The sequence below is a fragment of the Cydia fagiglandana genome, chromosome Z, assembly GCF_963556715.1.
Source record: "Cydia fagiglandana chromosome Z, ilCydFagi1.1, whole genome shotgun sequence".
Classification (NCBI taxonomy): Eukaryota; Metazoa; Arthropoda; class Insecta; order Lepidoptera; family Tortricidae; genus Cydia; species Cydia fagiglandana.
In genome coordinates, this window is record NC_085959.1 from 11,759,462 (window position 1) to 11,787,014 (window position 27,553).

The following is a 27,553-nucleotide window of genomic DNA, read 5'->3' on the forward strand; positions in this document are numbered from 1 at the left end:
TTGGATACCTAGGTATCGCGCGATTGGTTCACTAAATAAACAAACATTTCATCTCAAAATATACAAGTTTTCAACTCTACGCCCAAATAAATAAACATTTTAAATTCCAAGTGAAGATTCCGGCAGAGCTCACGCTGTGCCTGGTATAAATTACGTTTACAATTTTATTGTTCACGTACAAAACAGTATCATATTTTAATAATCTAGCACGTATACCGTAACAAATTCTCTTCTGTATCCATCATTGTCAAACAAGTTGTTTTTACACTGCTTACCTTAATTAGTATGTTAGAAACTTCCAATTAGTAACCAAGGAGAATAATGGCAATTGGATTCTGAGGAGAGCCGTGTTATCACATTCACGTTCCTATTGGGTTTTACTTTTAATGATTTTTAATTAACAGCATGTCAAATCATCAAAAATGTAAAATTATAAAAAAACAGAATAAGCAACAACAAAAACATGGCGCTAGTGCAGAGTGGAGGTAGACGGGTTAGGTATTACTTTTAATTACCTATGTCTAAAATAAATTAATTTTACTTAGACATAGTGTTAGAGAGAGAATGAGTAGGTAGTATCCATCGTAACATATAAATATGTATGAGAATCATGTGGTAGTATATTCATTGTATATGTAGTTTATTATGTTTTCCCGTTGTTTGCAATAGTTCCTAATTAAATTTACTTTTGTCTTTGCACCATTTTAATTACATCTCTGTTTAGCTCTATGGTTGACTGGTAGAGAATGCCTTTAGGCATTAAGTCCGCCATTTGTACATTTTATTTGTATTTTATTTGTAAATAAATAAATACCGTCGTTATACATACATAGATGAAGTTATTAAACACAGATTTTTGCTCTTATGTAAGTAGAAATCATAAGCGTTCATTTATTTTAGAGTGGGCTGCAATCTAGTTAAAATGTATAGGTATACCTACCTACCTAGTTTATATTGTTTTAAACTTATGATTTTATTATAGCAATTATCTTGATTTTATTATAGCAATTATCTTCTAAATAGTATTAGATCCTATAAAATTCATAACTGTAAACGATATTTAAACATCGGTGTCGGCAAGTTGTCGTAGGAAGCAATTAAACTATCAACCCGGCCCTCCGCGCCAGCTGGGCCGCGACAGATTTCATCGACGACTTTTCACAAAAATCGTTATAAAATTATAAGAAATTTAAATTAGAAACCGTCCGTTTTCATTAAGTGGAAACGTTAAAATTAACGCTTAGGACTATTCTCAACTTTTCCCAGTACCTATTAAACCTATTATAAATTCATTACCTACTTTTGAGGTTAGGTCCTTTGAACCCATTATAAAACACCGCAACCTGAAGTTAAATAAAAGTATGCGTATATAGGTACCTACATATATTGCATTGTAAATAATTTGCTGTAGATTTTGATGTAGGTAGATACATAAATACCTAAATAGGCATTTATTACAAATAAAGTAATTCTAAACAACTTAATTATATTATAATTTATTTTTGTGTACGTACTAACATTTAGTCATGTATATGTTATAACTATGTATATATATTAAGTATATATAAATTATAAACCATTTTTCTTTACAAACTGGTATAGACACATCAAATGACCACACGCTATCATTTAAAAAACGCTACTATGTTCGCTACGTACAAGTAAGTAAGTAAATACACTTTATTACACCACAAAGAAAAACACAATAACAGATTTACAGTGTAAATAATGGTAGCAACAGGCGGTCTTATAACTGTAAGCGATCTCTTCCAGACAAGCTTAATTGGGGTAGCAGGATAAAACGAATAGAAAACTTTTAAAACAGGTAGTGCACGAAATAAATTACAAGAATAAGAAGATTACACATTCGATCATAAGTATACATTTACAACAGGAAAATCCACTATAAAACAATTGACTCACGCTTTTCGAACACGAACAAACGATTGTGAATTTTCACGTTGATAAACAATTACGACAATACAATGTACGCGATTAACACTACAAGCCGAGTGGCAGCGTGATGGATGGGATTGTGCGAAACTTAACTTGTTATTACCGATCGCGTAATTGGCACTGTAACAGTACGTACACCATCCGGATATAGCGTATCTGCGGCTGGATGACTCAACTTTGACCCATACTGTTGCTAACGACTCTCCTATGCTAAGACGAAGCAGGAGAGTTTTAAATATTTTAGGTAAATATACCCGTTTCGCTAACGGAAGCGGCTCCTAAAACTAGTGCGAGGACAAGGCGAAAAATCCTGCGTAAAAATCTCAAAAATCGAGGTTTCGTACTCGACTGTTTCCTCCTCCAAAACTTAACCAATCCTAACCAAACTTGGGAATCTAAATGATTATGAAAATGTCTGTGTCGGACCGTTTTGCTTTTTTTTGACTAATTGATATCAGTTTTGAATACTACGCCTCTCATTGCGGCATAGTCAATTAGGCCATTTTGGCCATTTTTGAAGGGCTAATAGTGCCTTAAAAAACAAAAATATCAAAAAAATTGGCCGACACAGATATTGACAATATTAATCTGTGTTGAAAAAATCATTGCTCTAGCAACCCACGGAGGAACAGTCGAGTACGTTTGTATGGAGAAATGACCACTCCTGTTGGCTCTTAAAAGGCTTTAATCGTTCCGATTCCGAGGTTAAAAACATGCGTCCTGTTTTCAACTCTATTGTACCTATGTAAGGTAGTTGGATGTTGTCCAAAGCAACAGTAGGTACCTAGGTTTAGAAGCGATATTTACTTATACCCATTGTAGCATTCAAGAATGATAAAAAAATTATTATTGTAAGTAATCACATATTCAATTACACAAACGGGTCTACCGCGATATAATTTCATTGTTTTTACCTTTAATCCCGACGTTTCAGCTGAGTTGCAGTTGAGTTGTGTAATTGAATATGTGTACAAAACGCGAGAGTTTAAAGTGTTGTAAGTAATCAATCAGATGATAGAGTCGAAAAGTCGTAGACCACGTTCTTGGCTGACTGTGCTTAACTGCCATGAAACGGATGATCCTGTAATTTTCACTTGTAGTATAGAAATTCAGTAGTGGCCCGTTTTCTATGCTCTTAAGGGCAAGTTTACGTTTATAAAAAGTTAAATAATCGGACTTAATCTGTTTCAAAATTGCATTATAATATACCTATAGCACAAAAGTTCTAATACATATTTATAAATAAAGCAACAAACAAACAAACAAAGAACAAAGTTAGCCTTTATAATACATTTTTTTAGAGTTATTTATTTCAACTGTATGAAATACAATATTTATATTTATTAGTTTCTTATAAGTTTTCTCCTTTGCTCAAATTTTTGATGAAGTTTTTTTATTACGATTATTAGAAATAGCCATGTTTATTAATATAGTTCGTATTTTTAGCATTAGAAAAAAGGTAAGCGATCTTGACATGTCTTTTTATTAAAAATCACCATTGAAAAATAAGTCACAGCAAATATGTTAGAATTATGAACGTTTACACTAGATATTTTGCTTTCATAATTAATATAATTTTTATAAGCGTTTTTTAATATTGTTTAATAAAAAGCCACGTCCATATATTGTTTACCTTCTTTCTAATGCTAAAAAAACGAAGTACACTTAAAATATTTCTTCTACCTATAATAAAAATGTACCTATACTTAACTACACGAGGAAACCGAATAATTCTAACAACGTATTCCCGATCATATTTAGAGACAAAAATGTCCTATAAACATAAACTTTTTTAAATACGCCTAGTTTCAGAGTTAATACCAATTTTAAAAAAAGTTTTTATTGTTACATAGTTGTAACGCCTTTTTGATGGCGATGTTGCTACTATGGGACGTAGTCTAAACTCTAAATATCCTTATTGATAGATGTCAAAAAGTGACAAGTAACACTTTGCAATAACTAGGTTTTACGAAAAAGAAGTTATAATTTACCCACCCACCCAAATTTACCCATAACATTTACTTTTTATGTACAAATACATTAAAAAAAAAAGAACAAATATTTTTTTTTTGGCAAAATTGATTTAGGTATACATATCTACTCATATTACAATTTTTCCATTTTTTTGACATCAGTAATGCGTGGTTAAATCTCACTTCGTTAGCACCTTGTACCTACATAATTATAATATCATAAGCATCACTTATAATCGTATCCTCAATAATACACACAATAAACAAACAAAGATTCGTGTTGTTAAAAAACTTTTAAACCTGTAAAAATTCATGAACAGTCGACGGTATACTGAAGAAATGAAACGTTGTCAAGTTGTTGAGCCCGCCCACATCGCTTACACGTTGGCAGCTCTCCGCAGCTCAGAGGAATAACGTCCTACTTTATCATAAGACCCGGCTAGTTACAGCGTTTACCGCTTATCGAGTACGTCCCGACCGTAGGCTAAACGCATAGATCATAATCTACGTGGCTATTCGATGATGTCCATTCGAACAAACAAATGAATTGACACATCTGTGCCATACTTAGCACTAATGTATGTAGGTACATTATGTAGAGTAGGTACATAGAAAACTGTCCTTATCTTACGTGTCACATTGGACGTATTGAGATTATGTTCTATAATTTTATGTTATAGTATTTGTTATGGGTCCAGAACAAATTATATCACGCACCTACCCATTACAGTCACGGTGTTTAACTGTTGAGCCATTAGCGATTTCTTTACATTAAAGCGAAAGAGTTGAACAACCTATAGGTATTAGCTTAAACGCTAAGCGCCACTTGCACCATCTCACTAACCCGGGGTTAACCGCTAAACCGTTAACCCAGTGTAATTGTACTTGTAATCATGGTAACTGCAGGTTTGACCGGTTAACCCCGGGTTAGTGGGATGGTACAAGTGGTCCCAAATGGTTTAATAATTGATAACAGCGACCGTACCACAATATGAAGACGAGTGTTGTTATGTCTTGGACACCTCAGTAGACAATTTTATCTATATTATACATATATACATAGTAAATATTGTTCATATAAAGGAAACCTTGCTAGTCAAGCCAAGTTTCAGGAATCGTCTGCTAGATTTTATTATTATTTTTTCTAAATGATTTTTTTATTTCACTAATAAAGTACCTAAGTGTAAATATTACATTTCATTATCAAAATATGGCAACAAGATTATGTTATTTACATTCAATGCTTTACGAACTCTTTGGCACCTCTAACTTATATTATAAGTAATATAAGTATAATAAAAACTGGTAGTATTATTAAAATCGCGTTTCAAGTTAACCGCGTTTTTGCTAGCTAAAATTATTTTTCCCGAGTGATTGATCCAAAAGTTCCTCGGTGACATATAGAAAGACATAGAATTTAAAAACAAATCGTCAGGTGACAAGTAAAAGTCACTAATTACTACAAAAAATTACACAAAAATCGACCTTCTTTTAGTACTAATATATATGTTTCACTATGGCTATGAACTTGTGGTGATACTTAGTGACTTTTGCTTGTCACCTGACGAAATGCCACTGGTAATTAGTTATAAGTACTTAAACATTGTTTAGTCAGTCAATAGTTAGGACAGACAGGTACAGTCGTCAGCATCAATAGTAATGGCTGAAACAACGCATCAAAAAAATCTACCACTCTGGCATAATTTTCCAAATAGAGATACTTTTTCAAAAGTATCTGTTGTGTGATTGTTCTATGTATAGATAGATACCTATACGTATTTTTGTTAAGCTATTAGAGAATGATAGATATTTATTTATGACACTTTTTAGTCTGTACATAAGCAAGGCAAGCAATTTTGTAACACGTTATTAAGTTACAAAATAATAGTACAATAATTTCCGAGAGTAGAGTGGGGTTCTAAAATAGAATCCTGAACGTAGTGTGGGATTCCAGTATTAACTCCTAAGGTGGAAATAATTTGCTATCATGTGACACAAACTGCTTTTCACATCACCTATGAGTAAATTATTTTGTTGCACAGTTGCAAGAAAAGTGCCACTTTAATCTCTTAGAAAAATCCCTTTTTTCGAACAGGTGATGCTGATGTGAAAATATGCTTTTTGTGTCCCAAAATATTTAGGAGCACTAGTTTTAACCGGGGAAAACGCTTGTTAACTTTGAGCATTCAATTATTTCACTTTCGATTTATTTAAATTTAAAACTTTTACAAGGGTCCTCTAAGCAATTTAAAATCATCATCATCATCATTAAAATAAGTAATTAGCCCCCTTTTGACGATACAATTGTGGATGCATCGGTATTTGGGTGAATCAACTTTTAGAACACTGATTTCGTGTGCCTAGCAAAGAAAAATCGATTTTTCAAAAACAAAAAAAAAAACTTTTTTTTCTTTTTTGTTTGCAGAGGCATTATTAGATCCATAAGTATTGAATTAACGCATAAAAATTTACAATGTGATCAGATAAGAATTAAATTGTGTACGGTACTTACGCAGCGGAAATAAATTCTCCCATACAAAAATGTGTGTCCCTGATTTTGCTATGGAGGCAAACTTTTTTCTAAAACTAAAACATTCCTAGTATCAAATACTTAAATAGCTCCCTATTATAGTTAAATTCGAATAAATATATATATAACTTCCTACTATAGTTGAACTCGTTACGTTTTGCCTCAATGAGTTTTACAACCTCGCGTCTTAAACATATCATACCTACATGTTAATGGCGAGAGGTCTAAAGGATTAAGGATGACTCACGTTAGACCGGGCCGTGTCCGGGCCTGAGCTTCCGACGCATCGTTTTCTATGGAAAGCATCACGCGATCGCCTGTCATGTCATAGAAAAGTAAGTACCGGAAGCTCCGGCTCGGACACGGCCCGGTCTAACGTGAGTCATCCTTTAAAACGCTAGCAATTTAATATGTTGTATTTCGTGCTCCATCTCAAGGTTGTACGGGCAACAATATTGTACCTAATTCTCGGGCAGAGAATGCCTGCGAGCTCTTAGCGATACAAAGCAGCGGGGGCACTGAATGGAGCGCAAAAATGCAAAGCGCGCGCCGTCCGCGCTGCCCGTGCGAATATCCACTATGTAGGTATCCAATAAATTCATTATTCCCCAATCGTTCCCACATTATCTTTGAGTGGTTAATTTATTGGCAAATTATTAGAACCGGTGCTCACCCGTATTTGCTCTGTGATAACGGTTTATTAAATTTCATGGCTGTCGAATTAATATAGGACTCGTCAGACTTATCTGTCAATTACTTAGTTCGGGTCATAATTAAAACGGTGAAATCCTAAGTGAGTAGTAGTCGAATGTTAATAAAGATAATGCCCGGCAGCAGGGCAGTGCGTGCGTACTTTCACTATCTTGTTGATAAGAAGCCTCATGCGAGGGACGCACTCCCTTTACAAAGGGGATTATCCTCATTATTTCCGAGCTTTCGCCTCCACTACTGACAACACAATATTTTCTTGATCTTTAACTTCTCAATTCCCTGTTAGGGGCGTCATTATAACATAATAAAGTGTGTCTAGATCTATATAGCTCTGGACGCAGGGGACGGACGACGTGGGATACATTCCAGTCCGGCGATTCGGGACACATATTTGCATGTGTGAAACATCTCGGTTCATTCCGGACCTGGCATTGACTGGTAGCTCTGGAGTAGTTCGCACGAGGCAGCCGACCTCGTAACACAATCATTTTATAATAAAATTTGCTAATTTACATCAATTTAACCCTTAATCGAGTAACTGATATAAATCACAAGGCATGCCAGTGATTTTACATAGGAATAGATTTTTATCACTCTTCTCATTTTTATCTTTAGTTTTCGGATAATTTTTCCGAATGGGTTCGCGAGGTTTACATCTCACACTTATGATTTTAACAGATATCAAGATTAATTCTCAGATTTTTACTGAACTAGTCAAGCAGAGATGTTTTAATTAATTAGGTATAAGTTAATTATTTATTTAGCATTTCGATAAGGAATTGTGACTTTAATGTGATCATCAATGTGCAAGTGATTTTTGACTACATCTGTTCTTTGGAACAAACCTACCCTTGCATGCGTTTCCAGGAATGCAAGGATCTCCGACGTGTTTTAATTTTCTTTAAACAGCAATTAAGTATAAGAATGGGCAGTAAACGCATAATCGCGTTCTGGGTAGGGCATGCGCAGGCGTCGGTTTACTCGCCCAATTAAATGTATCATTAAACTACCATATTGTACTGAAGTACGTTCAAAAACTACTGCCTACTTTCTCACCTCACCCTTCAGACGTCTCATCGACTTAGAATCGCACCAGAAACGTTTCGATTGAATTCATTTCCTTTCTTTGTTGCGAGTTTTATAGTTTTGACACCCAATTTTAAATATTGGATGTACAACGTGAAAATAAATTGAATTTATGTAGTTGGGAAGGATTATTGTTGTAAATTAATCTTCATACATACATCTAGATGTATGAAGATGTGTAGATGTGTAGAGGATTTCTCTAGTTTCTATAGGTAGTACTAGTATTACCTATAGAAACTAGATGTATCCTATGTTTTCCTTCCATCTGAATAATTTTATCACCTATATATATATATATATATATGTTTAAAATATTGTTCGCTACGATAATGACTTGTTTAAATAAAAGTGCAATGCTTATTTAAAGTTAAATAATCGCTCTATGTCGTTACTTGCTGATAACCTGCTATTTGTTGTAGTATGTATACCTAGTTAATAAAGACTCGTATCTTTGCGAGTTCAATAACAAATTTATAAACATTTTAGTGGAGGGGTGACCTTAAGAACAATATTTTTAAAACTCGCTTTATATTGGCCCTCCAAAGCCAGAATAATACGTTTACCGAGCAAGACTATTATTCTGCCACCCCTTTGAAAAAAGTTGTATCGCCGTAACAACAACAAAATGGCTGCCGAATGGTAGCCATTTTGTTGTTGCTATTAGTCGGTACGTATTTGAACTTAAAAATAAGCCGTATATTGTGTGATTTAGTTAAATTTGCGCGCGTATTTAATGGTTATGTTGCATGTATGGTAAGTGCACTATTACCTTCGCCAGTCAAAGCAAATACAAACATAGTAGAGATCACTGAAAATTTGATTAAAGGTGTGCGCTTTACTGCTAGTGCTGAAGTTCACATTCTGTCTGAAACTAACCAACATGTTCCATTAAAACTAATTCGATCCGTCAGTTTACTTACTCAAGCCAGTCTATTTAATTTATCTCGAAGTTTTCAAATGCTGAATGCGACTTCCCCGCCGCTGGGCTGTATTTTCATTTGCGAAACAAGCTGGAACAAAAGGTGACAAAGTTGTTTTTATTTGGGTCACACGACTCGTCAGGCTTGCTTACCGAGAGTCGGGTTCCAGATTAATATTTTGTGACCGACTTTACACCGCGCGCTGAGTGAATTAAGGCGAGCACAGAATGCGAACAAAAAGTTTTGATTGATTTCATTATACATAAATATCTACCTAAAATACTTACTTATTTCCTACGGAGGTACAAAACAGTTTAAAAACTTAAAATATTAGTATCAAAAAGTCAATATGAGACACTGATAGTCTCAAGAATTAGCATTTACTTTTGGTCTTGTTTTGCAGGCGACTATACCGAGAAACCTTATTTCCTAGAATGTGATGACTATAGTCACATGTTCTTCGCTGGTTCGGATTTGGGTACATCTGATTCTATAGAAGTCGACGTTAAAAATTGGTAATTTCGTGCTCTGGACTAGATACACAGCTAAAACATGCTTAGTAATTTGAATGGTTGTCAAGTACCTAGCTGTTGGAGTTGAGTTATTCAGTATTTATGCCCGGGACCGTGGCCCGCCACATATGCCCAGCCAACAGGAAGGCAGCAAGTCAGTATTACGACTATGAGATTGGTATATCGTTAGGGCCTTTCGGATTTGAACGCGTCCTAGGCCCAACACGCGTGCTCGGCCTCGGAACACGTAACCGGCAACAAAACCAAACACTGTTCATTTAACTTCATAATGAGCCCTGAACAATCTTCGTCATTTTTGCAGTACCCACTCGACCGTCGGTTCTCAACTGACCCCTTTTTGTTCCGAATCGTAATTTAACGATTGGTGGTGCTCTTTTTTCAGCTTTAATAAAGTACCATGAATAAGTAACCGTTCGTATGGTGAGCTATTGTTCTTTATAATGAGTCAAAGGTTGTGCAAGTTTCTTTTGTAGAGAATGTTATATGATATGGGCTTAGAGCTCCGCGGGCGACCAGCGTAAATAATACCATGTTTAACTTAGTTTGTGCTGTAATTACTATGCTTCTATACAATAATATATTGCATAAAATAATGTAAATCGTTTCGTGCAGTTCAGTTACGTCTATCACAATTAAATCGTTTTAAATACTTTGCTATTCCGGCACTTGCAATGACACGGTTGTAAAACAAACCCCCGGGGGCTGAACGAGTTACATAATCACACGTAGCTATTGTTTCGAAGATGGTGGAGCATTGCGACACCGAACACCCGACACGACACCTAAGATCGCACCGGCGCCCCAACCGGCTCTCCCTAATCAGATACTTAGGTGAATGAGACCCTCGCTTCTCGGAAACTTTAATTAATTTCTCCGAAATGAAGGGAGTGCCGTTCACGCGGTTAGTAATATTTTGTAGTCTCTCGTTACGTATACGGCAACGGATTGAGATAGTGTTACACACACCGACGACGCAACCGGCTCAGCGCGCGTGTGTTCGTAAATACGACACACCGTCCATATTAAGAGCCCTTACATTCATACAATATATAACTAATATGAATCTTTTTACTTTACAATAGGGATTAATTTGAATCGCGCCAATGAGGACGGACATGCGATGCCATAAGGCATTGCGTTTATAATAAGATATTTCGCGTTCAAACGCGGGAACGAAAAGATCGTGTTTAGCAGTTACATACGCGGATGCTGCGAATTCTAAGGGACGGTATATTTATGCCTCGGCGTAAGGCACACACAAGTATGTGCTGGCCAGAGGTCGTCCGAGACGGTATGCGGCGCGGCCATATTCCTATATTTACGTGCCAATAATAATTTTGAAATATATATAATGTACATATATCTACTAGCCGCTAATTTCGTGCGTACCTTATTTATGATCAAACGCGGGAAGATACGCCCGGGTTGACAAACATTACGAACTCCCGAAGTCGACGCTCGGCGGCTGTAATACACAATAAACAGCTATTGAGGCTCGTCGCGACCACAGATCTGTCAGTCTCGCCCCTAATCAGACGCCACCGTCGTGGAAGTTTATTATATGAACTTAAAATAGGTACACATGTAGGACAATTACGACGTGGGCGCATCGTCCCGACGGATGAGGTGCCTACATACCATTATTTCACACCTCGTCGCCGCGCGACTCACGGGCTTATGGTTTGTCTCCATAATCTGCCTCTTCTCTTCATAAAAGAATTAGTAAATGCTTTTAAAGCTTATACAGTACCGGTCAAAAGTTTAAGTTCACTCTGCGAAATAAGGTTATCATATTTAATTATATTCAAATATAGAATATGTTTTGAATTTCAAACGTTTAATTGTTTCCACGACTACCAAATAACAATAAAAATACCTCTTGGAGGAATCGTTTTATGTTATTCGGAAAATTTGATCCATTTAATATTTTTGTTCCGTATTTCCTATGAGATTTCGTGAAGTTAGAAATCATTTAAAATGGGTCGCAAAGCCGATTTTAGTGTCGAAACTCGTGCTGTTATTGTAACTCTGTCAAATGAGGGCTACACGACGCGGAAAATCGCTGAAAAAATGAAGGTTTCTCAAACCGCTGTCGTGAGTACTTTGCAACGAAAACAAAAAACCGGTCTTAATTGCAGTCGATCTCGATCAGGTAGGCCAAAAGTCACGTCTAAAAGCGAAGACCAATTTATTTGCGTGCAGAGCAAACGCCAACGTACTCTAACTGCTCCAGAAATTTGCGAAGAACTCAACGCCACCCGAGAACAGCGAGTATCGGTTTCGACAGTGCAACGGCGTTTGCGAAACTATGGTCTAAAAGGTCGTATTGCTGCCAAAAAACCCTTGTTACGTAGTCAGAATAAAGTTAAGAGGTTGAAATGGGCCCAGAAACACAAAAACTGGACGTCTGAACAGTGGTCTAAAGTTTTATTTTCTGACGAATCGAAGTTTGAAATTTTTGGAGGGAGACGTCGTCAATATGTTCGACGACAAGTAGGTGAACGAATGATAAAGCAATGCGTGATGCCAACAGTGAAGCACGGTTGAGGATCAGTTATGGTCTGGGGATGCTTTGCGGGTGATAAAGTTGGTGATCTCGTGAGAGTCAATGGCATAATGGATAAGAAAATGTATCATAACATTTTGCAACGTCACGCTTTTCCATCTGGAAAACGGATTGTAGGCAGAGGTTTTGTTTTCCAACAAGACAACGATCCCAAGCATACGTCGAAGTTGTGCAAAAACTACATTTCATCCAAAGAGAACCAAAAAGAATTAAAATATATGGATTGGCCTCCTCAATCGCCCGACCTCAATCCGATTGAGTTGTTATGGGATGAATTGGACAGGAGTGTGAGAAAAATGCGGCCAACTAATAAAGAACAGCTTTGGGAATACCTATACATTTGTTGGAATAAAATTTCGACATCAACACTGCAAAAACTAATTACGCGAATGCCGAAAGTGTGTATGGCAGCATTGAAAGCAAAAGGCGGATATTTTGAAGAGTCTAAAGTTGGCAAAAACTGATCTTTTTTATTTAATTGTGGTTTTAAATTAGAGAATTACCTTTAATTTATTATGTAATAAAAGATTATTAAATACTTTTATTAGTACATTGTGTTATAGCTTCATTTAACCGAATTTACAGAGTGAACTTAAACTTTTGACCGGTACTGTATATCGGTCAACCATATCACATTACGTTTACATGTCAAAACTTTATATTAACAATTTCGTAATATATGTATATATCCTCGTGCCGCCCAATGTGCAATAAATTGTACAAAGTGACACTCAGCATAACTGCCCAGACTTTAGAAATTAAATTCAGAGCTAAACGCCCAGTGTACAATACGCTGTACATAAAAGTTTATCAGATGTAAGTTTTAAATTTTCGCGCATAATTCGAATTTACCTTGAGGTCGTGAATGGTCGGTTCAGTGGCGATCATTTTGACAGCTGAGGTTTGACAGATATTCATAGACAAGTGTTGTACTTCCGCAATTATTCAAACACGCGCGACACATGGGTATATAATCTTAATTTATTAAATGAATCATGGCTTTTATCGTTTAGAGAGTGACATAAAAATTATCCTAAATGTTTGTTTTATTGAAATATACTGTTATTTTTTTACAAAGGCACAAAAACATTTTTTTTTCTTAATCGTAAGATTATGTTCATCATATTGCACATTGGGCACTACTGTTATAAAAAAAAAAATATAACCTACAACTGAAGGTTCTTTTTTGATAGTTTATTTTAGGTCTGCATGATGATTTACTTGTTGAATACGAGCTGTAAGACTTTTTGCAATCACACAATAAAATTTGTGATCCTGGATACTAACCTTCTGGTGATGAACCAGATATTTACAGTCTTAGTGAAAAATAAAGTTTCGAAGGCAGTGATACTGAAACACAGCAAACATACAATAACTTATATATAATTAAGAAGGATATTAAGTTGTATGTTAAGGAAGTTTATTAACTATTTTTCAGCCCTTGTTATAAAGCATTTCGATGTCAAATATGAATGTTAACATACATAAAAAAGTAGCCCAATACTAAAAAATTTTTTTTTCTAATTATTTTTGATTTACGTGGCTTATTATGTAACTATTTAAGCAGAATAATAATAGTCAGAGGCTACGTTATCGCAATTACGTGCCTTAAAGTTGATTTAAAAAAAAAATATTTTATTACTTTATAACGTCAATCAAAAACCCAATGTGCATTTAAATGAACAAAAAATACGAAGGTGGAATTCAGTTTACTGTATTCATTTTTATTCACTTATACCCAGAAAAAAATTAAAAAAATCCTGCTCGAGATTTGTGTAAAAAAAAAATGTTTTAAGTGCGTGGGCAGTTACGACTTCAAAATATTATGGCTCATATATTGCACACTGGGCGTTTAGCTGATCATGCGTTTTTTTTCTTGTGCGGCATGAGGTTATATTTTTTTTTTATTTAATAAGTACAAGACAAACAAAAATGTGCAACTAAAGGTAAATGTTGTATAATCTTTGGAGTACTATCATCATATCACTCTTATTTCAAGTTATCAAAATTCGAAATTATTGGGAGCGCCTCGTTAAAACAGTAAAAGTGGCACTGAGGGCGACACTTAATGAAAGGTTTCCCAAGGAGGAGACACTAGTAACGCTGCTGATGGAAGCTGAAGCGATCGCAAATTCTCGCCCACTGACGCACGACGCCACAGACCCAGAGGACGCAACCAGCCTTACACCTTTCCACTTTCTAATTGGGTCTCCATCAAATCAAACCCTGCCATCGACCTTAGAAGACCGTGACCTGTTCGGCCGCTCAGAGTGGAAGAAGGCGATAAGGTTATCAGACCACTTCTGGAAACGCTGGGTACGTGAAGTATTGCCGACGATACAAACACAACTAAATGCAAAGGGAGATCGTGGCCAGGATCTTCTAATAGGAGATGTGGTTATTATAGTGGATGAATCCCTGCCGCGTGGAACATGGCCAAAGGGAAGGGTAACCAATATGTTCCCTGGAAAAGATGGCGTGAACAGGGTGGTGGACGTTGCGACGGCTGGGGGTACACTACGCCGTCCCCTCAAAAAACTTATTAGGCTTACTACTTAAGGCTTAATGAATGTATCCACTTAGATTAGTTGGTGCACTTGTTGCATAGCTGCACGAGGGCAGGATGTTGCATACTCTTTGCAGTACTATCATCATATCATTCTTATTTCAAGTTTTCAAAATTCGAAATTATTAAAAAGAAAATTGTCACATAGTGTTATTTTTGGGTTTCGATTTGGCAGTCATATAAAAACGTGTTATTCTCATCCATTTGTAAATATAAACATAATTAAATACGCATAATTCGCAAGGTAAAATCTCACTTTTATTCCACTCATACAGTCCATCTTTCCCATCTTTTTCAGTAAAGCTATGCAAGTTATGATTGCAGATTGTTACAAATATAAGTATATACATACAATAAAATAATACATTCATTTATAAAATATTATGGAAGACCGAGACGTGCATATATTGACCAAGCCAAAGAGAAAATTAATGTAGTGACGTATCAGGAACTCAAAACAGTAGCAGAGAAGAGAACGGAATGGCGAATACTCCACCGACAAGAGCTAGGCTCTTAAGAACAATGATGATGATGATAGGTAAACGAATTACAAATAGATCAGAATCAAGCGTCGGAAAGTCACATTTTTAAGCCATTCCTGGAGTGCTGTAGCAGACAGGGATTGCCTCTCGGACACCGGTAACCCGGTTCATAACTCAACAGCGTCGACAGTGAAAGAGTTTTTGTACGCATGAGACTTATTGTTTACAATTGTCAGAGAAAGATTGGCGCTAGATTGTAAACGGTAACCACTACCAGCAGCCAAGAGCCTAAATCTCTGAAAGGTAAAGTCGAGAAGCAGGCTTAAATAAGACATTAAAAAGCAATGACAGGAGATACTCACCATAGGAAGCCAGCCAAGCTTAGTTCAGAACTAGTACGTGATCATACTTAAGCAGACCGTAAATGTAGCAAATACAAATGATTTGCAAGCTACCGAGTTTTTCCAGATAGCTCCTTAGTATAAGGTCCAAAAAAGTAATATCACCGTAATGTATAAACGGCGAATGGAGTTTGCATTTTAGTTGGAGATAAAAGAAATTTCGGTACAGGGGGTGCCAATAGTACTTACGTATACTCTCATATTTTGTTGGTTTTATCTAACGGTGTTTCTCCGGTGTTACACCATAAACCGTCTGCTGTAGTCGAAAAGGCCTATGATGATGATGATCAACTTTGAATAGGAAGTTATAGTTGTATAACTATCTAGTTAATGTTATAGTAGTGTGACTAGTTTCCTATTTAGACTTGTTGTGGTTATCCTAATATGGTGGTTATTTAATTAATTTGTAATATAATTTCCCTGTAGGTAAGTAACGCTTTAATTCTGTAGGTAAGTGATCGTAAATAATTTATAAACTAAACATTGACTCCGGCACCCATTGTTAAAGTCATAAAATTTACGGTCTGACTTTCCTGGACTAGACTTCACCGTGCCTTATGAATTTTGTGACTTGTCACCTAGCGTGTGTTTATTAGTAATAAGTTAAACAAAAAGTATTTAAAACATCCAAACACAAATTCTTCTAAACGTAAGCGTTCTACATCCGAACAGTATATTTTCGCGTCTGTGTGTCTCGCGCGCCATTTCACACGTATCAACAATATCCGGTAAATTCTTCCAAAAATATAACACTTCCATCAGGTGAAATAATTGCTTAACCAACTGATATGATGACATATGTACTCAAGTCTCAAAACGAAACGTTGGCAGGAGAGCAGTTTTGGTTTTTTATGGGTGTATTTAACCCGATCTGGGTATATAAGGTCGACAATTGGTCCCTTTTTAATTTATTTATATTAGGAATCAAATGTCAGATATGGATGAAACCAGGGCCTTCAGAGTCCTAAGCTGGAATTGAACCAGCGCCCTCTGCAATCGGGACAGATGCCTAAAACTGGGCCACCCGGCTCACACGTCATGGGTCGATTTTTTTCTAGTAAGATGCATCCCTTTGGCCTCCATTTCTTTTCTTTCATATATGACATCTGTTTCAGTTTATAATTTATAAAGTAGGTAGTGTTTCTACTTCAATTAATAAAAATTCAAGTACATATTTTCATAAAAATCATTCCATTGGTTCCCTATAGAGGAAAAAATAAAATAACATAGTACTCACTCCATACATCAGTATTAGTAACAAAATGACTATCATTTTCTTAGTACCAGCAGGACAAGCCAAGCAATTTCTATGATAACAAAACTTCCGTGAGTAACCTTTCATAGTATATGTACCTATATTTAATACGTGAATGACCCGTTTTTAGCATATTTAACATTTGTATGACGTGTAATAAAAGTGACATATTTGTTAAATTATACCTAATATGCACAATTGCACAAACACATGGTCCGTATATTCCTGCTTGATCAAAACAGTGTGAATATGTACCCATAGAACGTTTTATGAATCATTAGGTACCTACTATATTAGCATTAGGCATAATTACTTAGCCTAATTATTATAAATAGCATTACAATGCCTAAAATGTCTTCTTTTTTATTACAAAACATGTTTGTATTGTGTATAATAATCTAAAGTCATTGAAAAGCATTTCTATATTGATGGACATGAGACCATGAGTATATAGACGTAGATATATGGTAACCATCGTTAATATGTAGATAAAATTAACAATACAAATTATCGGTTCTGTTTTATGACAATTGTAACATGACCATGATACTCATGATGCAAATACAGGATATTTGTCGCAATAAATTTTATTAGTAGTTTATTTACTACCTATATGATAATTCAATACCGTACAACAATTTTAAACGAGCACGTTCTGTATATGATCCGCAAGGTCTGGTCAATAATCCGGGGCGAGTATAAAATGCAAAGGTGGTAACACGGGTTATTTCCGTAACACAGTCATCGATTAAGGAGCGACAGGCTGGCAATAAAGGCTGGCCGGGAACGGGATGTTTTGAATCGCCACCGATTTAATGGCACACGTAATAACCGATAATTCAAATTTCAATACTCGCAACGACACGAACAGTTTTATTTCACATTTCATAAATAATTGATAAACGCGGGCACTTGAGCAGTGATAAAGGACTCGCAGCCGCCTGATTAATATGAAGAGCTGGTGCGATACAAGCACTCCAGCGCGCAAGTAGGAGAACCTTCAGCTGGCATGTTGTTACAGCATTACTTGCCAATAAAATAAAACTATACCTTACCAACCAAGTGGCATACTGTCGAATATTTTGTCCGTCAATGCTTACACTTAATTTTTTGTGCACATCAACAACTTTTATTACCACGTACCTAAACGTGGTAATAAAAGTTAAAAGTTGCAGTTTAGCACATAAGGAAAATCGTACCTACAGTCAAAACGTATTGTTTTAAATTACCAACGGGCGTTTGTAACCAAAGCTAAAGTTGGTTTTACTGTGCCTAATGTAATTTTTTTCTACAAGTTATGTAGGTAACATCAATATTTTTTCGCAAAAGCGTAAGATGCATAAATAAATAAATATATCTTTGATATCTAGACACCTATACTGTAGCACTGTACATTTGTATAAGCTACATATTTCCTTTAAATTATACGTTCTAACTCTCATGTTGGAAGACGTTAGACGAGTGGGGTAGTTATGTCAGGCCCATCAAAAGTGTAGGTCCGATATCAAGTTTAAGTTTAAGAATAAGTGTCGAGTTGCAAATATAGTTCACGTCGTGATTATGAACACCAGTCTATTTCGGTGTTTATGGGTGTCGGCGTGTTTGGATCGCCCGAAGGGGTATTAAGCACTATAAAGTGCCAGTTATTATTAGAAAGCAATAGCTAGCACATGTTTGTTCCTTAGCAAAGGTCGTAAATATCACAAAACAATCCGCAACAACTTCATTAGTGAAATCAATGCGATGCCGAGAATGATTGAAGACACACAAATCGGGTCGACGCTGTCGAGATAAATTAAACATATTTTTCAGATTGCGATAAAAATTAAAATGTGGCGGTTAAAAGGCCGTATTTGTGTGGGCGATGGAGCGCGGCGAGCTCCGGTTGCTCGCAAAAGAGTTGCAATTTTATGAATGAGTTGTTTGAATGAAACACTGTAATAAGGCGACGACGGAGCGCGTCGAAAAGCACGTGTTGAAAATTCAACTCCAGTCGCCATTTCAACTGCATATTGATATTTGGGGCGACGTAAAATGTATCGAAACTCATAAAACACGTACCCAATAACCGTCAATTCTTTATCAATTTGAAAACCAGCAACCTGTGTCACCATTTAAAACTTTGCAATGAGAATAAAAACTTTGCATTCATTATAACACCTTAGCTAATACATTTGCAATCACTGAAGGAAGTGGCACTAAAAAACTAGCATGATATCCTTAAGGATGAGCTCGAAGAGCTAGAAAAGCATGACACAGCTTTTTCATGTAAGAAAATTATCGAAGCGCATCAACTGGATGCAAATAGCGCATAGTGACCTAAAGCGAACATGACAACGCGAAAAACGAACAAGCAGAATATGACGGTAATAAGCCGGTTTAACGCATACGCTGACTAGAAATTAGCTCCGGGCAATTTGTATAATGGTGTATTCGCAATAATGTGACTGGGTAAGTCCAAGGTGAAGCTCTTGTATGTATTTGTACTTGTTATAAGTACCTGTAAACGCACCGTACACTACTTCGGAGGTATAACATTAAGCCCATACCACATATGTACAGTCGACGTCAAAGATATGTTTACACTTTTTGCCTAATTACATAGGAGTGAAGTGCAAAAGTGTAAAAATATTTTTGACTGTACAATGTACATGATTGTCGAGGCGGGTTATGCGTAAATTTGCAGTAAGTATATGTATTAATTTTAAACGGGCGATCTTGTTAGTGCGTTTCACAAATCCTGCAAATGCCATTATACAAATGAGTGAAATAGAGTTTCAAAAAAAAAAACAATTATACTAAGTAATTTTAAGTAGGTACTTATTATTAAATTGGGTTATTAAGAATATTTCGAAATAGGTAACGAGAGTAAAAAAAACAAAATAAGAGATATTATAGGATTCCTATTAGCTATTCCAAATTACAACCAAAGTATGCGCTATATTATTTAACCTATTTTCATCTTACTATATTATAAACAATAAAAATACACAAGGTTTAACGCCAGTCCTTTAAGAGGTACCTATAATTAAATTAAGAATACCTTAAAAAACCGGGCAAGTGCGAGTCGGACTCGCACACGAAGGGTTCCGTACCATAAAGTTGCTTAACTTTGGTCAAAAATCACGTTTGCTGTATGGGAGCCCCACTTAAATCTTTATTTTATTCTGTTTTTAGTATTTGTTGTTATAGCGGCAACAGAAATACATCATCTGTGAAAATTTCAACTGTTGAGCTATCACGGTTCGTGAGATACAGCCTGGTGACAGACGGACGGACGGACAGCGAAGTCTTAGTAATAGGGTCCCGTTTACCCTTTGGGTACGGAACCCTAAAAACGATTCAAGTGTATTTTACCCACATTGCTAACAGATCACCGACCGATAAGGTCTATTATGAATAGCCGACACGTTTTATACCTTTTCTGTTTCACTCGCACTTTGTAACGAAGACGGAATACAGAGTGTTTGTTTATTTTTACTAATTTTTGTATGTTACGGCAATACTAGTGCGCACTTTGAACTAACAACTTAGATAAGATATAGTGAATAGGATATTATAGTGAATAAGATATAGTGATCCCTATTGTAGAGGAGATAGGTTATATCGAGGTAGAGTTAGACCAAGAAAAGTCTGCAGAGATAATGACAGCACACGCAGTGCAGGTGTTATTTTAAACGTCAAACTTCTATTAATTTATGACGTATAAATAACACTGCCACTGCGTGTGCTGTAAAAATAATATGCAGAATTTTTTTGGTCTATCTCTACATCTTTTCGTACAGCCTTTAAAAAAACGTTTGACAATAAGTTTGTTTACCCTTAAAAATAAAAATCAATGAAAATATTAGAATTTAAAGCCATGACAATATGAATTACGTAATATCATTATAATATAATAAAGTAAAAATAATTAGTTACGATACAAGTGCGGAAAAGAGGAAATTCGAAACGAGTGGCGATAAATTAAAACACGACCGAAGGGAGTGTTTTAAATCGACACGAGTTGCGAATTACCTATTCGCACGTATATCGTACAACGTTTTACAGTACATAATAAGTAATGAATATAATTATTACAGTAGGTACATATGGTCCTATTTTCCCGCACTAGTGACATATTATGACCCTTTAAACTTATGACATACGCACGAAAAGTGCTATTTACGCACTAGTGAGGGAAAATAGGACCATATGTACCTACTGTAATAATTATATTCATTACTTATAATAAAAGCTATCGTTGACTCTTTTTTTTGACGAACTTATATTATAAGAAGATGCATACTTACTCGTTTTTAGGGTTCCGTACCCAAAGGGTAAAACGGGACCCTATTACTAAGACTTCGTTGTCCGTCCGTCCGTCCGTCCGTCCGTCCGTCCGTCCGTCCGTCTGTCACCAGGCTGTATCTCACGAACCGTGATAGCTAGAGAGTTGAAATTTTCACAGATGATGTATTTCTGTTGCCGCTATAACAACAAATACTAAAAACAGAATAAAATAAAGATATAAATGGGGCTTCCATACAACAAACGTGATTTTTGACCAAAGTTAAGCAACGTCGGGAGAGGTCAGTACTTGGATGGGTGACCGTTTTTTGTTTTGCTTTTTTTTGTTTCTTTTTTTTGCATTATGGTAAGGAACCCTTCGTGCGCGAGTCCGACTCGCACTTACCCGGTTTTCTTATTAGATTCGACAATGTGACCCAGTTAAATTCTTATTGGCCAACTTAGTAAATAGGACAGTATCGAAGAACTTCATACTTACAGACATTACGGTTTTATTTCACGTGAAAGGTTCAGATGCCTGCAACAACACCTCAAAATCTTCAAATACAAGGTGGAGGTCCCATATGTACCTACCTATATTAGGTACGTATACTCTGTGCCAGTTCATGATAAACATTAAAACATAATCGATGTCAATCCATGTTCCTATCAATGTAGGTTTAATTTTACTGGCTTAATAATAAAAATACTAATCGGCGGGTCTTGCGACTAGTCCAAAATGTCTGCAGCACTATGTATAATTGACCCATCCTCCTTTCTATTGAAAAACTTTAGTTCCGAAATTGCTGGTTAGTAAGCTTGTATAAAATTCGAAATTCAACTTTGTAGCGTTAATTATTTAAAATTCGAATAGAAATTGTAAAGTTACCTTGCAGACCTCGCATCTAAATATATTTGGTCATGATATTTTGAGTTATATATTCACCAGTACTAGAGTTCACTTTTATTAGCGATTTCATCAAGATGTAGCTTTACTGAATTATATTTGAGTGATATAGTTAGAATGTAACTGTGAGATCCTCGTATTTCAACCCGTACAAGATTGTAACCTTTTCCCCTTTTTCATGTAATGTCATTGAGTTTTTCTTTATTTATTTAAATGCCATCTAAATGAGTGGCCATCTAAACGTTACGGTCACGTGATCGCGTTACACTGTCTCGAGTTTATCATTTTTTCCCCACCTCAAAAAGTGCCCAGCACCGCTAAAGAAGTTTTCACTTCAAAAAACTACAAAATCCACGAAATGAATAAGTTTGCTTTTGGCTACCTCCTGTAGATGTGACGACGGCCGTGAACGAGGCCAGCGGACAACTTTTATAATATTAATATGCATTCATTATCATTATACACCATTACTACGTATTTATCTTCACATTACTACTTTGCGGGCATTAGAATACGGCTGGCGGTTCGCTTTCAATATTTATTCTTCCCTTATTCTACCTTCATTAGGGAAGGTGTGAATTTCTTTAAGGCATTATGCATTTCGAGGGTGGGCCAATTCCGGCGTTATCGGCGAGGATATCTCGACAGGATGCGGTCGAAATAGACACTCGCGATCCACCATGTAATTGTCCAATTAAGTCACAATTTTATGTAAATAACTTTTGATGGAAAACAATTGATCTCGTTTACACGAGGAAAGGTGCGTGCACGGGCTTAACGGCTCACAGCGGGAGTTGACTGACGCTTCATTAAGAGAATACCCGGCAGGATTATCTCTCGCGAAAGTCACATGTCGGACATAGAAGAATCACGCGCGGCTGCTCCGACCGCACTTATCTAAGATCGTCGGAAACACATTAGGAAAAAACGAATGCTTAGTTAATTAATTAGTGTTTTCCTATTCACGCGAACGGGGCCGGCACGTCAGTGCGCAATTAAGGACGGATCACACGGCACTCGCTAATGCCACCACCACATGACAGATTGTCACTGCGCCTACACATATGACTGCTTGTGGAAAGCTAATAAAACTGTTCTACATTCTTATTTTTATGTCCGTTTTGTGTAGTTTGACATAAAAATCGCATCTTTAACAAGTTACATAAGTGTTATGTGCTTTTTATTGACATGTTTTCGTTAAAGCTGGTTTTTCTCTGGCATCGAATATAATTTGTCACATGACATTTGTTTTGAAATGATCTATGTATTACGTCTACGTCTGCTTACGGGTTTTGAACACCAACTTGACAAATTATTTATTGTGATATTGTGATAAATTAGTAGTAAAAACAAAGAAAACAGTAGTTTTATAATGTAGTTGATATTTAAAAGGGAATATTAAGCAGATTTTTCCTTAATTTTGATATTTACTTGTTTTTGATATTACAAAACTGTAAATTCCCAAGCGGAAGTAACTAAACACTATTCCTCATTTCCCAATGGAACATGTTCATTATACTCGATTGTTGTTATTTGTTATTATCGAAGGTCAAGCCCGATAAGTAGAGCGAATGGGATTATAAATTAGAATTATGATCATTATGAATAATCTATGGGAATGTCGTATTTGAATGGACAATAGGTTATTTGACTACTAGTCAAATCAATTTCTTTTTTTGATCTGTCAAAACTCAAAACGATTTTGCTACTATGGAATTTATATGAAACACTAGCTTGTGACGTCACAATCAAATCACCTACTCTTTATAGTTATATACGGGTTTTAAAAAATATATATATTATTACTAAATATAATTGCTGTCTACGTTTCTTAATCTTCTGGTGCTTTATTCCATGCATGGTGTAAAATAATTTATTTTAAATACAGTCAAATACCCTATTTTAATTACGGTATTATTAGGAGCTTAAAATTTATATCACAAATGTCTACAACTCAAATCAAGCCTGCGTCCTATCTATTTGAACGTTCAAGGAGAACGTTTCATTTCATTTAAAACTTGTCCTATATTATGTTACATATTACTATTCCTTGGGTCTCCAGTTACGCTATGAGATTGGTTGAAATCCGTCCAGCTATGTTGTCATATTGTCACCTACCAATTTATCAATATCTCTGATTACCAATATATTTTTTACAGACAGACATAATTAATAGATGCGCTACAAGCCTCAGTTAGTTAGTTAGTCACTTAGTTAGTTAGTTAGTCACTTAGTTTGTCTTAATCTGTAATTTTGAAGTATTCGTAAAAATGGATAAAACATAAATGAATGAATGAAATTAATTTATTCCAGAAATAATCCATATGTGATTAAAACATTTAAAACTAATTACATAATAAAATACAAAAAAAGATAGAAAAAGATAGAAAATTTTCTTTGGCTATTGGTCAGGATGCGTAGCCAACATGCCAATCGTTTACGCTCCGTAGCGGACAAAACGCAACTGTCACTGTCGCACTATTATGGAAGAGTGATAGAGAGACACTAAGCGTTACGTCATCGTGGCGCAAACGATTGTTACCTTGGCTAGTCATCCAGGAGTCTGGAGCTGCTTGGCGATAATCCAGGGGCAGTTATCGCCAAACACTGAGCGAGCGACCTAAATCGGCTGTTTTGAGGGACAAAGGTGACTTGATGTGATGCGATTTTTGTGACACGATTCGTTCGATTCGTATGTGTATGATATCGATTTATCATATCTTTTACACATCGCGTCACTTTTGAGTATTAGCTTTGTCGCTAGGACAATGCCTTCGGGGTGAAGCGGTATCAAATAACTATTCCAAAAGTTAAAAGTCCCGAGATATTAAGAGATGTGACAGAAAGCGAGACGAAGAGAGTCTCATTATGAGGGTGGTTCTTTTTTGGTACGAAACCATAAAATAGTGAATTTAGATCGGCATAAATTAATAAATTAATATTCATGTTTTTATGCAAGCCACATGCAAGGTAAGCTTTTGGCTATCAAAATCAAACAGTCTCTATAAAAATTAAAAACCATCTTTAACCGATTTACGACACTTAAGTGATCCCTTCAGTGTTTCAAAAACAAAGTTTGTATGGAGCACTAACATGACGAATTAAGTTATTGCTCACGCGCAGAGGTCAACATTATCAAAACTCCTGGTCTTATTTATTGGGACGTTAGTTTTATGATTTGTTCTAATTTTAAGCATATTGCTAGGAACTTTTTTTTAACAGTAGGTATATAATGTCGGTACATCCACAAACCTCTTCGCATTAAAAAAAATAGTGAACTAAAGCCGCATGTAAAATGTTATCTTACGCATTCCTTACGTTAAGGAATCCGTTTTATTAATAAAATAACGGAACCTCAGAGGCAGAACACAGGTCCAATTGTGTGTCGCAAGAAAGCGTAACACAGATGTAACATATACAAATGTGTAATAATTAACCAGCGTTAACTGAAACAGTAGTTGTTAAACAAATATAAAAATTGGCCGGTAGGAAATAAATCAGATTCATGGAAAAAATCGGGACGGTACTCGTATAATCGCGTGGTTTTCTCATGATGAGGAACGCGAGCAACCGCCGTGACGGGCGCTTATCACCAGCTCTATCAAATTGTCATGCTTCTTCATTAACCGACTATGAGCGGATTAAATAGGGGGAATATGCTCTAATATGTGAGCTAATTCTAGAATAGTATCTAGATACTAAAACATATCTGTAATTAACAAAAAAAAATGCCTGCCTTAATGTGATAATTTGTATACGATCCATTGCTTGTTTCCGGTTGCAGTAAATTCTATGAGATTAATATTCGTTGTACTAGTTGCTTATGTGTTCGCCTAGGCTAGTCTGTGGCCATGAGTAAGACCATTCATAATAAAAAAAAACTTTGATGTGACCCACTTCAATTGTGTGCATAAATGCCGTTTGAACTTTAGTTGTCTATGAATCATTGAAAAGATTTTTATTGAGGAGTTGCTCTTACACGGTGGCTAAAATTATTGATAATGTTTATGATTTAGGTAAATATTACTTATTATCTTTCATTTTTAAGGCATGTATTTCGAACACATTACGTATAAGGTGTATTCGGATAATTCCGGAATTCAGATGAAAATCACCCTTAATTCCATCATAATAAAAGTCTCTTTTCGGAATTATCCGACAGTTTTCGACATTCGGAATTATCCGAGTAAACCTTATTGTTTTTTGACTATGACTATGAAAACTAAAACGCGTAATATCTAGTAGGTAAAAACGAATATCAGACGTGGTTCTATCAGAGTTGATCTCTTTCATATTGACTAATTAAACGTGCTCTACCTATCCCTTTTGGGAAATCAGCTATGAGTGAATGTAGAAATTGAATAAATATTTTAATGAGATGTTACGGAGAGCACCTCGGTGTCGGCGAGGCCAGCCCGGGTACCTGGGGACCGCTCTGCCACCACGGTTAGTCGAGCGACAAACGTGTCATCGATATTTTTTGCCCGACTGATGTCTTTAACGAAATTCATGTCATTGGGTCCGATTTCTTTTAGATTAACATTTTTTTACGTTATTTAACAAATAGATCGGTCCCTTATACGCTCAAATATTCAGTTACATGGTTTAACACTTAAAAGGGCTTAACGACTCTAACACATCCTGCGGGTTACGATAAAAAATACGACAAAAAGAGAATACTTCTCGTGTTTGTTTTTTAAAAGATGTCTGCTGTAGATAAGGTGCAGCGGCACTTTAATCCTCGAACCGTCCGATATTTGAAAAGGATATGATGACAACTTTTTTGTGTTCTTTATCTAATAAGCACCTATAAGTGCGCAACCAATACTTAAGTCAGCGCGCGGTATCCGACCGTTTCCCTTTAAATACTTACACTAATTAATCGCGGTTAGATAATGACAAAGCTGCGATGCAACGGTAATATAGGAAAACTGATTTAACGTAAAGTTGGGGTAACGATGGTAGGTACCTTAAGAGTAGGGACCGCCTTTAAAATTGTTGTTCATTTCATTAACAACTACAGTATGGATATGATGGTCGTTCTTGTCTACGTGACAGCGTGATAAAACAGTGTCCGTCACTTTCTATCCCACGGTGTTAAAAAGTGACAATTATTTTATCACGTGGATAAAGATGGATAAAGCTAATCATAATACGCCGGCTGGATGGGTCCGAAGAATCCGCCCAAAGAGATAAAGAAAAAATATGTCGATGCGCTTTTAAATTTGGCTATGTGATGTGGCAAATTCGTAGGAAAGAATACAGTGAAAACACTAGGTACATAAACCTAGCTTTAGCTTTCACGGTTTAATTTCGGTTTTCAATTTGTTGACATTTTCAACGTTAATGGTCTAATTTTGTTATTTTGATTTATATATATATTTTTTTTAAATATAAT

At 35.9% G+C, this 27,553-nt stretch overlaps 2 protein-coding genes across 3 annotated transcripts in view; one reads left to right on the top strand and one right to left on the bottom strand.

The window, feature by feature from the left end:
• LOC134678317 (gamma-aminobutyric acid receptor subunit beta) overlaps positions 1–27,553 on the bottom strand; it is a 555,578-nt gene that overhangs the window by 153,124 nt on the left and 374,901 nt on the right. The window lies entirely within an intron of this gene.
• The window catches only part of LOC134678319 (homeobox protein caupolican), a 61,599-nt gene that overhangs the window by 1,224 nt on the left and 32,822 nt on the right, over positions 1–27,553 (top strand). The window lies entirely within an intron of this gene.